Source organism: Mastigoproctus giganteus, chromosome 2 (genome assembly GCF_048544385.1).
Source record: "Mastigoproctus giganteus isolate SK-2022 chromosome 2, ASM4854438v1, whole genome shotgun sequence".
Classification (NCBI taxonomy): domain Eukaryota; kingdom Metazoa; phylum Arthropoda; class Arachnida; order Uropygi; family Thelyphonidae; genus Mastigoproctus; species Mastigoproctus giganteus.
The window spans coordinates 265,349,294-265,361,530 of record NC_143576.1 but is presented as its reverse complement, the minus strand read 5'-3'; the positions used below and the strand labels follow the sequence as shown (position 1 = coordinate 265,361,530).

Sequence of the window (12,237 nt, the reverse complement as noted above, 5' to 3'; positions counted from 1 at the left end):
TGTTGACAGTTGAACAACAAGTCCTTTTAGGTTTTAGGGGCTGTACACCAAGTGAAGGGCAGTATTTGCATTACATTTACTATAGTGGAGCGATCAGTAACTCCACACGGTGGTTAATCTAATCTTCACTGACCTAAGACCGTGAGTATTAGATAAGGTCACTTGCCTTAGGAAAGCCTGCGAGTAATGAAAAATAATTCGAACAGAATCATTCCTTAAATGTATATTTGCCTCATCTAAAATATTTCGTATTTTATCTTTCGGTTTCGTTAAATTCTTAGCGATAATTCTGAAACAAATCTCAATGGAAACACGATTTGAAGCCCATAAAACCCCTGAGAGTTTATGTAATCCCTTAATACCCGGAGCGCGTTCCTTTTGTTTAACAAAAGCTGCAGTTCAAAGGAGAAATATCCCCCTTCATGTCTTTGAGACCTAGCGTCGTCTATCCCCATCCACAATATCCCCGTTTCTACTTACTGAGAAGAGAAAAAGATCGTAGGAAAATATTTAAGAAGTGATTTCAAGTAATAACCCACTTTCTCTAAAATATTTCTTCACAGCCGTGCTTTTTGTCACGGGCAATCAATTGATTCACTGTGAGGCATCTTGTGGTAAGAATGGGTTGTGTGGTGAAACTAATTTACGTCTACCACAATTCGTATTTCGATTTGATGAAGACCAAGTTCGACCATTCTACTGTGGATCTAGAATTATCAAGCAACCTTTTGCTGCCAGCTCAATGATAGATGCCGGAAGGTTATCCGGCCTTCAGAAAGTAAATTCGGACAGAGCTGTCAAAATGTGTTTGTTAAATTAAGACACATCTCTTTTAAGACACTCAAATGCAAGACTTCTCCTCTGGATATCCACTGAGAACTCCGGTAGAATCGGTCTAACTGCGACGAAAATTGAAAACTAAACCTGTTTACCCGTTAAAATGTTCACAGAGGGCGCTCGAAACTTTTTAACCCGCCACTTTCAAAATGAAAACGTCACCCTTATTCATGTCGAGTCCGGTGCGAAAGGCTTTGTGTATGCAGTTGCTCGTTGCATAATCTAGAGAGTTCTGCCTACGAAGATTCGGAACCGACCTTAGTGGATGCGACGCCATCTGGTGTCTAACAGACATAACACAGGTCTAAAGTGCAACGCCACGGAAGAAAAAAGTGGTGCAATTAATTATTCAGCTTAAGGCCAAAATGCCAGATCGATACCAAAACTAATCGCATTAGCACGTGCAGAACCCTCTGGGAACTCGCAACAAAGCATCCGACTAAGTCCAGGAAAGTTGCAATCGAAGAGCGAAAAGTTTATTTCTCTTCCTGGTCGAGGCTTCGATCGGTCAAAAGATTTCTTTCCGACATCGAATTCAGCCCTAGAGAGCGAACCTTTCCTACAGCTGGGGTGTTGGTCGATTGCCATTAACAGCAGGGTCAGGATCACGCTACATCCGGGCGCTTGCGTTCAAACAGTTCAATGCTTCTGTGAACCGTTCCTTCCCCTTTGCCATTAGACGGGGCTTGAAGGGTTGACCTGCTGGGTGAGGTGTGGGTGTTTATTGCTAAGCAAAGGTAATTAACAAGAAGTGGAGAGAAAGAGAGAGAGAGAGAGAGAGTTTGTGTATATGCGTTGTGGTCTCGGCGAGAAAGCACATTTGCATTTGCTGTCCTCATTAAAATCTACAGGTGGCGGCATTGACGAAATTCGGGGATGTGAATGTGAGCACAGTGAAAGGCTAACTAGTACTGGGAAGAGATCAGAATCCTTGAGATCATGTCACGAGGACGGAAAGACACTCGTGTGAACACATCAAAGGGGTGCTTCGGTGAAGGAGAGAAATTCTCATGTGGTGGGGTGGGCTTCTGAGAGCTGCCGTGGAAGGTTTTCAAAGGATTGGGGCACTGGAGGATCGCCAAGCTTCCGGTGAGCGCGAATACCCTCCATCTGCTAACGTCACAACATGAAGTATTTTTGGCGTTATCACTTCGCCCTACTGCACTTTTCTTCTGCAAATGGCTCTCTCGTTTGCTTCGCAGAATGTCTTCCAGATGACTTTACGAAAAGACGCACAGTCACCACGTGTTTGTCTGTCCACAGATGATCCTCTTGAATGCTGCGCGAAAGTCTGGGCTGAAGATGGTGTACACGATCGGGTTCACCATTGAGTTCGCGTAGCCCAGCCACAAGGCGAAACTAAAAAGGTAGTCCGTAGGCTCGCAGGTACTGCACAACGGCATCAGTAGCGCGATCACAAAGAATGGCAACCAACACACCACGAATATGCCCGTAATGATAGCGAGAGTCTTCGCCGCTTTCCTTTCTTTCTTGGTCTTGAGGGACACTTTTCGCTGCTTCCGTCTCGGCCGGTTCAACATGGATCGCATCTGAACGTCGTTCTGGTAGAAGTAAAGTCCGTTGGAACTCGAGAACGGGTCCGAGCTTGGGTGTGACGAAGACGTGGTGGTTGATATGACCGTCATCTCTGTCACTAGAGGGGCCAGAATAGTCGCCGACACGAGGCGAGACTCTCTGACAGTCCTGCTACCGGGTTTGTTTCGGATCCTCTTCCGAGCCACCTTGTAGATCCTCCAGTAGAGAAAGAGGATTACCACAAGCGGGACGTAGAAGGTAGCGCAGGTGGCAAACAGTTGGTAGGCGACATCCTGACTCACAAGGCACCGCTTTTCGTCCTTGATCCTTCGCCAGTAATCGGGATCCTTCCACCCGAACACAGGGGCAAACGACACGACGAAGGCAATAACCCACACTACGACGATCATGACTCCGATGTGCCAGGCTTTCCGCTGCCGCACATAGTCTATATTGGTGACGGCCCAGTAGCGATCGATGGCGATTGCCAACAGGTGCAAGATGGAGGCGGTGCAGCACAGCACATCGCACGAAGTCCATACGTCGCACAATTCCGGCCCCATCGTCCACTCTCCACTGACCTCGTACACCGCTCCGAGGGGCATCACCAAACAGGCGACCATCAGGTCTGCCACAGCTAGCGACATCACGAGACAGTTGCCGACTGTCTGCAGACTCCTTTCCTTCATGATAGCCACGATCACTGACACGTTGCCCACCATCGTGGCTAGAATGAGCAGCCCCAGCGCGGAAGAAGTGAGTACCGTCACGGCGATCTCGTTTTCTTGGGACGTCACGTGGCTCAGTTCCGTGTGGATCGTCAAGTTCGTACTACTCTGGTTGTCGTCGCTGGAGAAGAAGTCGAAGTGCAGGATCGTGAGATTGTCGCGATGTGTGGAGGAGTTTCTGGACGGACTGAACCACTGCCATTCTTGACGACCCTCTTCCATCCTCTTCCTGACGAATACGGGAGAGGGGAGGATCATGTGGACCTCTTTGGTAGATGGGTTACCAGATATTACCAGATGCCATTCGCACCCATTGCATTGTGCTGTGGATTCTGATGCAGGGCTGTTGTAGTTACCCCGTTGACAGAAGAAACACAATGACCAAGAGAAACAGCATCGTCAGCCGAAGAACGTTGTAGAGCGAGGAGTGGAGGAGGAGGACGACGTAGAAATACGCCCAAGATCGAACCGCTTTTCACGAAAATGACCTTACACTTACGCACTGATGGAGTCCTGTGGGTAACACCTTCACTTTCGTCAAGTCATCACTGGGCAATCTACCTCAAACTGGCGAGTCCTGAAAGTAGAAAGCAGCGCGATTACTTCAGTGTTAGGTGAAAGTTTCTTAATGAATACTGTAAGCTGAAAAGACAGTTAAGAGAGAGCTATCAAGAAGACAATTGGGACGTGCTTCAAATAACGAAGCACCACTAACAGTCAGTGACAACTATTTACACTTCTTATGAAATTTTAAAATGTATTTTTATAAATTATTATTAATTAGCAGTTCAGAAAAATCAAATACTTTTACTCTACATACTTTCAAGTGAGGCAAACTGACGACCTAAAACAACATCTCTACAATAAAATAACGTTAGTTATACCTTGAAAGACGCAAAAATAATTCAGACGACAAATGAACACCGTAAATAGGCATCCCTGGTGGGGACAGACGTCAGAGTTCGGTGCGATGCAAACTGGGGCACAAAGGAATCAGGCTGAATCCTCTCTGTCAAGCAGTTTTTCCGATCATGATGCCTAACAAGCTGCCAGATCAAACTATATCCTGAGGGAACTTCTTTTGATCTGGCAGCTTGCAACTACTATCTTATGTGAGAGCAGTCTAGCGAGAGTGACTTTTTTTTTGATCAAATCGAAGTGCTCATGAGTCTGTTCCAGAGAGATGTGCAAACGCTTCTAGAGTTATTGTTACTCTAGCTGTCAACTAAGACATTGTTACTAAGATATTGTTACTCTAGCTGTCAAGATGCCTCTGTCAACTGTTGTAGTATCAGCGACTTTCCTCTGCAGCTCCAGTTTGCGTTGTCTTTCGTATGGATTTTTATAGACAGAAGGGCAACTTATTCCAATCTGTCCCTGTTCACTTTGTTCCAATGCCTATGCGGTGAATTTATCTTGTTTGGTATTACAGAAAAGGCAAACAGATCATCGGGATCTGAATCGTTTACTGAAATACAAAATTAAAGTTGTGTACATCGTATAAATCTTAGTTATTGTCCTTAATAAAACAGACTTTCTACTTCAGTTCCACCTGCTCTACAAATTTCTGCTCCACAAGCTAAACATTCAAGACTACGAATAGAAAGAAAAATTGGGCTTGTACATAATACCTGTATCGACCCCTCCGTTTTTTAAGCATTCTTCTCCAATTCAGCACAGAGATCATATCAGTAGCATCAACTTTCCGTTTTTCAATACATCAAGAGATTACCCGCTCATTATATGGCTGATATTGAATACGAACTACGTCTAATGCTAATGTTACACACCCCTTGTACAACATGACTGCTGCTACACTCTCTCTCTCTCTCTCTCTCTCTCTCTCTCTCTCTCTCTCTCTCTCTCTCTCTCTCTCTCTCTCTCTCTCTCTCACGCGCCTCTGCCAAGAGAATTGACTATATCCAAATGGTGGCCACTGCTAATTAGTCCTCTGAGTGGATTGACACCCATGTGCTGTGCTGTGAGATGTTTTCCGATGGAGGATTCCGCAAGTTTTTGTGGATTTATTTCTGCTACGAGTGGAGAGAGGCAAAGTATTCGGCGGTATTTCTTTTCCAGATATGTAAGGGTTGCTTCGGCCGACTGAAGAACTATTTTCAAAATTAACTATTTGTTTCCACTTACTGGAGCTCGCCTGTAATCGATAACTTCTTCAACATATTGCGTGGTCCAAAATAGAGTCCTAACAATTTCCTTTTTGTCATCTATTTGCTTTCCTCCTTCCTCTTGCTTTCGTCCAAGATATATAAACAAAGAAGAATAAACAAAACAAAAAATTGAAAAGCCTCTTTCCACTTTTCTTCCTCCAAACTTTATTGTACATTAACATGTTTCTTTTCTTCGAGGAGAATTCAATTACTTTTCTGCCTGCATACACATCGGAATCCTAAAGGGAGTTAGGAAACGACTAATCAATTGTTTTCGTGCCACTAGCCCATCGTGGATCTACCGACAGTTAATAACAACTATTTGGATCTGATCAGCCTTTGTGTGTAAAGATCTTCAGGAGCCACATATAAAGGAAACAAATGGGCTTATTCGAGAACAGTTCGATTATCTTCCACGATGTCCTGAAAAGCCTATTTTTTTGTGTTACGTTAAAAATGATTTATTCTTCCCCGCATCTGTGGATAACAGAAGAGTCCCAACTGAACCAAAGCGGCGATATATAAACCGCATATGCAGAATATTTGCAGATGCACAAACGGCAACTGATACAGCGAAGAGAACAAGTATCATCGTGGGACAAATATAATGTGCATTTGCTCATACGATTACTCACATCAACAGAGTACGCTGACCCTGGTACTGACGTGTAGAAAAATAGGTGTAATGTAAAAAACAAGACAAAACACAAAGGACTCCCAAGGCGCTTTGTTTTCTTAAACAAAGGGACTTGGGAGACATAAATCATATACCTGTTATGTGCCTGAAAAGAAAAATGGTAAAACAAGTACCCAGCTGCCAAACTGTTGGTGCGAAGTCCCGTTAAAAATTGCAATAAGAAACAGGAATGATTCCTCCCAAAGAAGAGTTTTAATTAAAACGTTGGTGGCAAACTGCATTGGAATTGATCTCACTCCTAATTAAAGTTGTCCCCGTTAGAAACTCTCAAACACAAGAACGATTCATAGCCGCATTGGTGGCTGACGAGCCTACTGTAGAAACATGCTTCGTGTGTCATCCACTACCAACGAAACATACTATTTGCCTTTGCAACATGTTTTGTTCGCAGTGTGCTGTTCAAGTCGATACATGACATCGTTTTAATTGTATTGTCATATTGTGGATACCTTCACAACGAGTTGCTGAGGTAATGCACTGCTTTGAATAAGTAACATTTCACCGGTGGAGAAGACTAATGTTACTTATTCTCGGTGGGAGTTTATCACTGTTGCATGTCACTATTGAGGGTTGTAGCTAGGTTGTCAGTATTGCAACAACAGGGTACATGCCCAAACATTGATGAGTAAGCCAAAAAGCTTCGAAACGGTCCCCTCTGGGTGGTGGTATCCATCGAGAATAAGTAACATTAGTCTTCTCCATTGGTGAAGGGTTACTTCTTCAAAGCAGCAATACCTCGGCCCATCTTTGTGAAGGTATTCACAATATCAGCTACAATTAAAACGATGCCATTTATCGACTTGAATAGTTCACTACAGGCAAAACATGAAGAAGAACTCTTTATTATCATATACAGAAGGCACATTGCTGTATATAACTCCCTTCACGGCTACAAGCCAGGGGTTTAGAAATAACACACACGAAAAAAAAAAAAAAAAAAAGCATTTTGACCCCTGAAAGTTTTGAACATTGGGATGATGGATTCAGTGATGAATAGGTGTCCGGGAGCAGGTTCTAACGTCCTCTGACGTTGTCCTGGGAAGGAAGTCGACCGAGTACTTTCTGCCTATATTCCTTGTCGACTGCGAATTTGTAGAGGTCGCAGTCCCAGGACTATATGTCTTGCAGCATTTGCACAGGTAGGAACCGATCAGATAGCTTTAATCGGTTTGGAATGGCCTGTAGGATTGGATTAGTCCTAAGGCTTGGGACCGGGATCCTCCATCCGCAGTTAGCCCAGAAATCTGACACTGAAATAATGCCGACCATCATTTTGATGGCAAAGACGAGTCTTCTCTCGTGAATGATGTCAGGAAGACGTCTCATGTTGAGAGCTGCCGCCATCTGGGTGGTCCTTGGTGTAGGGGGAAACCAAAATTTCCATATGGCCCACTTCAGTAGCCAGAATTCCCCCGCGAAAATCCGTCTAAGATGGGTCGTAGCAGTTGAAGTCCAGACTTCGGCGCCATAGAGTATGACCGGATAGACACATGTCTTAATATATCTGCACCCAACAGCCTGGTCGTGGACGTGCATTAGTTGTTGTTTAATCCTCCACTGGAATGGACAGAACCTTATTTGCAAGTGGTCTATGAGCGGTAGAAAGGAGAGCTTTTGATCAAAAATAACGCCCAGATCTCTACGTTGTTGTACGGAAGAAATCGCGCATCCTCTTAAAATGGGTTGCATTATTATTGGACTCCGTTTGAGAGAGAAAGTCAACTGTTTTGACTTCTCGGGATTGATTTGAAGTCCAAAACCGGAGAGGAAGGCCTCAAGGCACCGGATTTTCTGAAGCGAAAAATTTTATTTTGTTTCTCAGAGCAAAACTGGAGTTACAATTAATAAGCTTTCGGCTGGGAGGCAGCCTTCTTCAGATTGAATACATTAATGGCAGTTGGAATAGAGATGTGCACTGCCAGGATGGTGCGTGAGGCGCGTGGTTAATTGTTTGTTGATGTTTGTGGCTGTGACACATTGGTTTGTTTGTTATTTGGTTTTTAGGAGCATTAGCAACTAAGGCCATATTGCTCCGTGACACATTGGTGGTGACGTGGCCAGCGTTTGTCTATGGATAGAATTACTGCCTCTGTGATGGGGTTAACTTGGCAACCACTGTTCCTGTTCAAAGAGGCATCCGAGCATTTTATATTTAACGATTCCAACCAGGTGCGCTTTAGGTAATGGTGGGACCTGTCCACAACCACGACATTGCGGTGTGGGTCGATGTCGTGGCGGGTTGTCCAGACATGCTCGGCGATAGCTGAATGTTCTACATCTGCCAAACGGATCGCCCTTTTATGTTCTGAGAGACGTTTCTCGAGTCGACGTCCAGTCTCTCCAAAGTAGCAGCTGGTGCAGTCACGGCAAGAGATGCGATAGACCAAACCGCTCTGTAGAAGAGTGGGGACGGGTGTTTTTACGTTGGAGATAAGAGAACGCAGTTTCTTGCCTGGGAGGTGGACGCATTTTATCCCATATGATGTTAATTTTCTGAAGGTTAAGGTATTGATGTATCCAGCAGTGTCTCCAGGGCTGATTGGAGTAAACAGTTTTATGTCATCGGCAAAGGTGAGGATGTCAGTTCGGCCTGCCACAAATGGCATGAGAACAGCTGAGAACAAGATTCCGGACAGGACCCCGCCTTGTGGGACTCCAGCTGTAATAGTCCTGGTATAGCGCAAATTGCCATTGCGGACAATAATGGTCCTATTCTCCAGCATTGTCTGAATAAACCAGAGCGCGTCTCTACCAATGAGGTAATACTCACGTAGTAGCCTTGCCAATGCGTGAACGGATACGGAATCAAATGCTGCCTGGGCGTCGATATACGTAACGGTGATTTCCGAACGGTGCTGAAATGCCTCGACGATCTTGGTAGTGGTGGTGACTAGATTTGTAACAGTGGACCTTGACCGGTTACCATAGTGGATCTGCGGTAGCTGTTGTGGCATAATTTGGATGGTTAATGTTCTTAGAAGAGATTTCTCAAAGAGCTTTAATAGGCATGATGAAGAGGAAATTAGACGCAAGTGACTGGACTGAGAAGCAGAGCTTGTTTTCGGCAGCGGTCTTGCTAGATATGAATGCTACATAGGAGGGAAAAAAATTTGATTAAGGATCTTGTTAAATAACGACAAGATAGGATCAACAACAAATGTACGGAGGCGTTTCAGCATAAACTGAGAAATTCCGTCGGCACCTATGCGGGCGAGGTGCTAAGCTATTCATTGCGTCGGTGAGCTGGTATTTGGTGAGGTGAACTGAATTTAATGGGTCTGGATTGATTGGTAATTCCATTGGTGTAGTGGATTTTGGCTAAGCAGAGAACCTAGTTATATGGCCGAGCCAACTGCTCATATTGAGTGAGTCGATGGCGTCCTCTGATTGGATTCTATGGAAAATCTTCCCCTTATTTATGGTATCCTCTAGGTGAAGTTTTATGGCCTCCCTCTTGTTCTGAATAAAAAGCGCCCTAGTTCGGGAATAGGCAGTTCTGGCTGAGAGTGAGCCGGAGCTTTTCCACTTTTGTGCAAATTCTGTTTAACGTGGAAATTTTCAGAGACTTTTGAATTCCACCAGGCCTTTGAATGCTCTGCGATGGTTAGTTTCTTCGTTGCAGCATAGAGAGAAACAGTGGCTATCCATCTTGTCATCAGATCAATCCCGAGGTCGGATTCCTCAAGAAAAAGGCTGGGCCAACTCAAATAAGGGAAATATCACCAGGAAATTCATTCCGAACATCGACAGGATGAACCCCAGTCCCCCAACTTGGTTTCAACCTGGCTTATACACTACCTATTTACTGACTGGTCAGGGGGCCTTTAAAGCCAAGCTGACGGCGCTTGGGGACTGCGGTGGATCCGAGCTGTGCCTGTGGGGAGCTTGAGTGCTGGGAGCACATTATGTACGATTGCACCCATTACGAGGACCTCACGTGCAGACTGATCACTGCAATACACTACCTCCCCAAGAACTTGGAATCACATCTATTGGACTCACTAGAGGAATACAGGGAGCTAAAGGAATATGCCCAAAAACTATTTGGTAGGCATAAAACACTGATAGCCATCTACAGAAGAAGATAAAAATGAAAAATAATAAAATAAAATAAATAAATAAATAAAAAGAGACACAGAACACGCGTGGAGAGGACTCAAGGAGAACCTCCCTCAGGAACCTGCTCACTACTAATCATCTAAAACCAGCGATCGCAAGAATAACCCCATGGAGATGCGGATCTTCCCATGATGAAGAGAACCACAGCCATTGATAACAGACTAACAACGGACCTGACCAGTGTTCAGAGCTGAGGACAAATCTGGATACTAAAGGCTACTAATGACAGAGAAGACCTACGAAGATAGAGAAACTCCAAGTTGCTGCCTTGACGGAGCCATATTGGCTCAAGGCTCTGCACTCTCTTGTGCAGTGCAATTCTTTTACTCCCACACCCGGCAGAGGAGGGAGGTGACGGCTTGCTGTCTCCTCTCTTCCCTACCACACCATTCCTTCCCTCTGGTGGGGCATGGGCATGCCTCACCGAATAATTGGGGGTTACCTACCCTATCGACCCTCTTCTGCCTATTTCACCCCCCAAGTCTTCACTCTCCCCTCCCAGCACTTTCTCTTGCACAGTGTATAGCCCTACACGTCCAAATTTAAAATACACCAAAAAAATTTCGCCCAACCTTTTGGGCACTTCAGAAACAGGCCTTCAGCGTCAAACCCCATATTAGCGCTTTAATGTAAGTGAACTAAAATCAACCGCGGTCGTTCCAATTTTATTTTAGGTCTTAGCCACTAAAATCCCAGGAAAGTAAGTGGCAGGACCTGCCAGAGTACAATTGACTTAATGGTAACACCCGGCTAGCCTCCACGTGGGGAGGTATGGGCAACGTCGGGTCCCATTAGGGGCCTGGCGGCCAATAAGCCGGATAAACAATGGGCACAACATATAACACTACTCATGACCCACACACTTCTAAATCTCTGGCTTTGACAGGGTACTGTCACCGATACATAGAACATTCGCGGAGCTGGGAGAAATTCCAGGAGCCGCTAGACCCTCAATATATCTCATACCTCATACGTCATCCTCAAGAATTACGGCAACAATACAAAGAGGTGCGAAACACCTATACAGAAAAAATTAAAAAGAACAAACGAGTCTCTTGGGAAAACCTGGTCTCCAAGACAGGGAACGAGAACCCCTGGGGCGTAGTGTGTAAAATCACCACAAACAAGCTCTCCAGGGGAGAAGCAGCCACTGTAACGAGGATGACCAATGGAAGCCCGACTAAAACGTGGGAGGAATCGATTACCAATATCCTTAGTGCTATCATCCATGAACCACCAGATATCCTTAATGAACAACAAAAGGTAATATGCCAGGCAAACCAAACGAATAGAACCCAAGAAATAGAACCGCCTTTCACAGTCGATGAATTACAGGGTGCAGCCTTGCAAATGCGCAATAGGAAATATCCCGGCCCGGATCTCATAGAACCAGAGATGGTCAAAAAAAGCCGTGGAATATATACCGAACCTGATACTTAATCTCCTCAACCGATGTCTGGAAACTGGGAAATTCCCGACAAGTTGAAGACTGCACACCTAAAACGTATCTTAAAAAACCCAACAGAACCTTCGGACCAACCGGCCTCATATCGCCCCATAGCCCTACTCTCTACCTTAAGCAAACTCTATGAAAGGCTGCTCCACAAAAGGATCATGAACCACTACAAACCGCCAACCTGGAATCACCCAGGAAATATGGATTCAAACCGGGCTTCTCGACCATTGAAGCAGTCCAAAACCTCATAACCAAGGCAACCCAAAGTAACAAGAAGTATTTTCTGCTAATAGCAGTGGATTTTGCTGGGGCCTTCGACACCGTCTGGTGGCCCAGCATCCCTGGCAGGCTCCGGAAAGCAGCAATCCCAGAAAACTTGTATAACAGTGTCCGAGCATATCTGTCGGATAGGAAAATTGAGGTCGTCACAACTTCCTGAAGAGTTGTTAAAAGCGTCCGAAGGGGCTGCCCACAGAGATCTGTCCTGGGGCCACTAATGTGGAACATGGTTTTCGATGACTTCTTGGCTCTGGACCTGGAAAATGTGGCCAGTCAGGCCTTTGCTGATTATCTCATTTTAATGGTGGAAACGGACTCCTGAACGGGACTTGAAACACAGGCAAACTAGGCACTACAAACCTTACAGAACTGGACGAAAACATATATGTTAATGATTTCACCAACCAAGACAAACTC

The 12,237-nt window shown here is 45.0% G+C and overlaps 1 pseudogene; it reads right to left on the bottom strand.

Moving 5' to 3' along the window:
- Nucleotides 1-2,068: 2,068 nt before the first annotated feature.
- LOC150090452 (5-hydroxytryptamine receptor pseudogene) lies at nucleotides 2,069-3,538 on the bottom strand (annotated as a pseudogene).
- Between the last annotated feature and the right edge of the window lie 8,699 nt (nucleotides 3,539-12,237).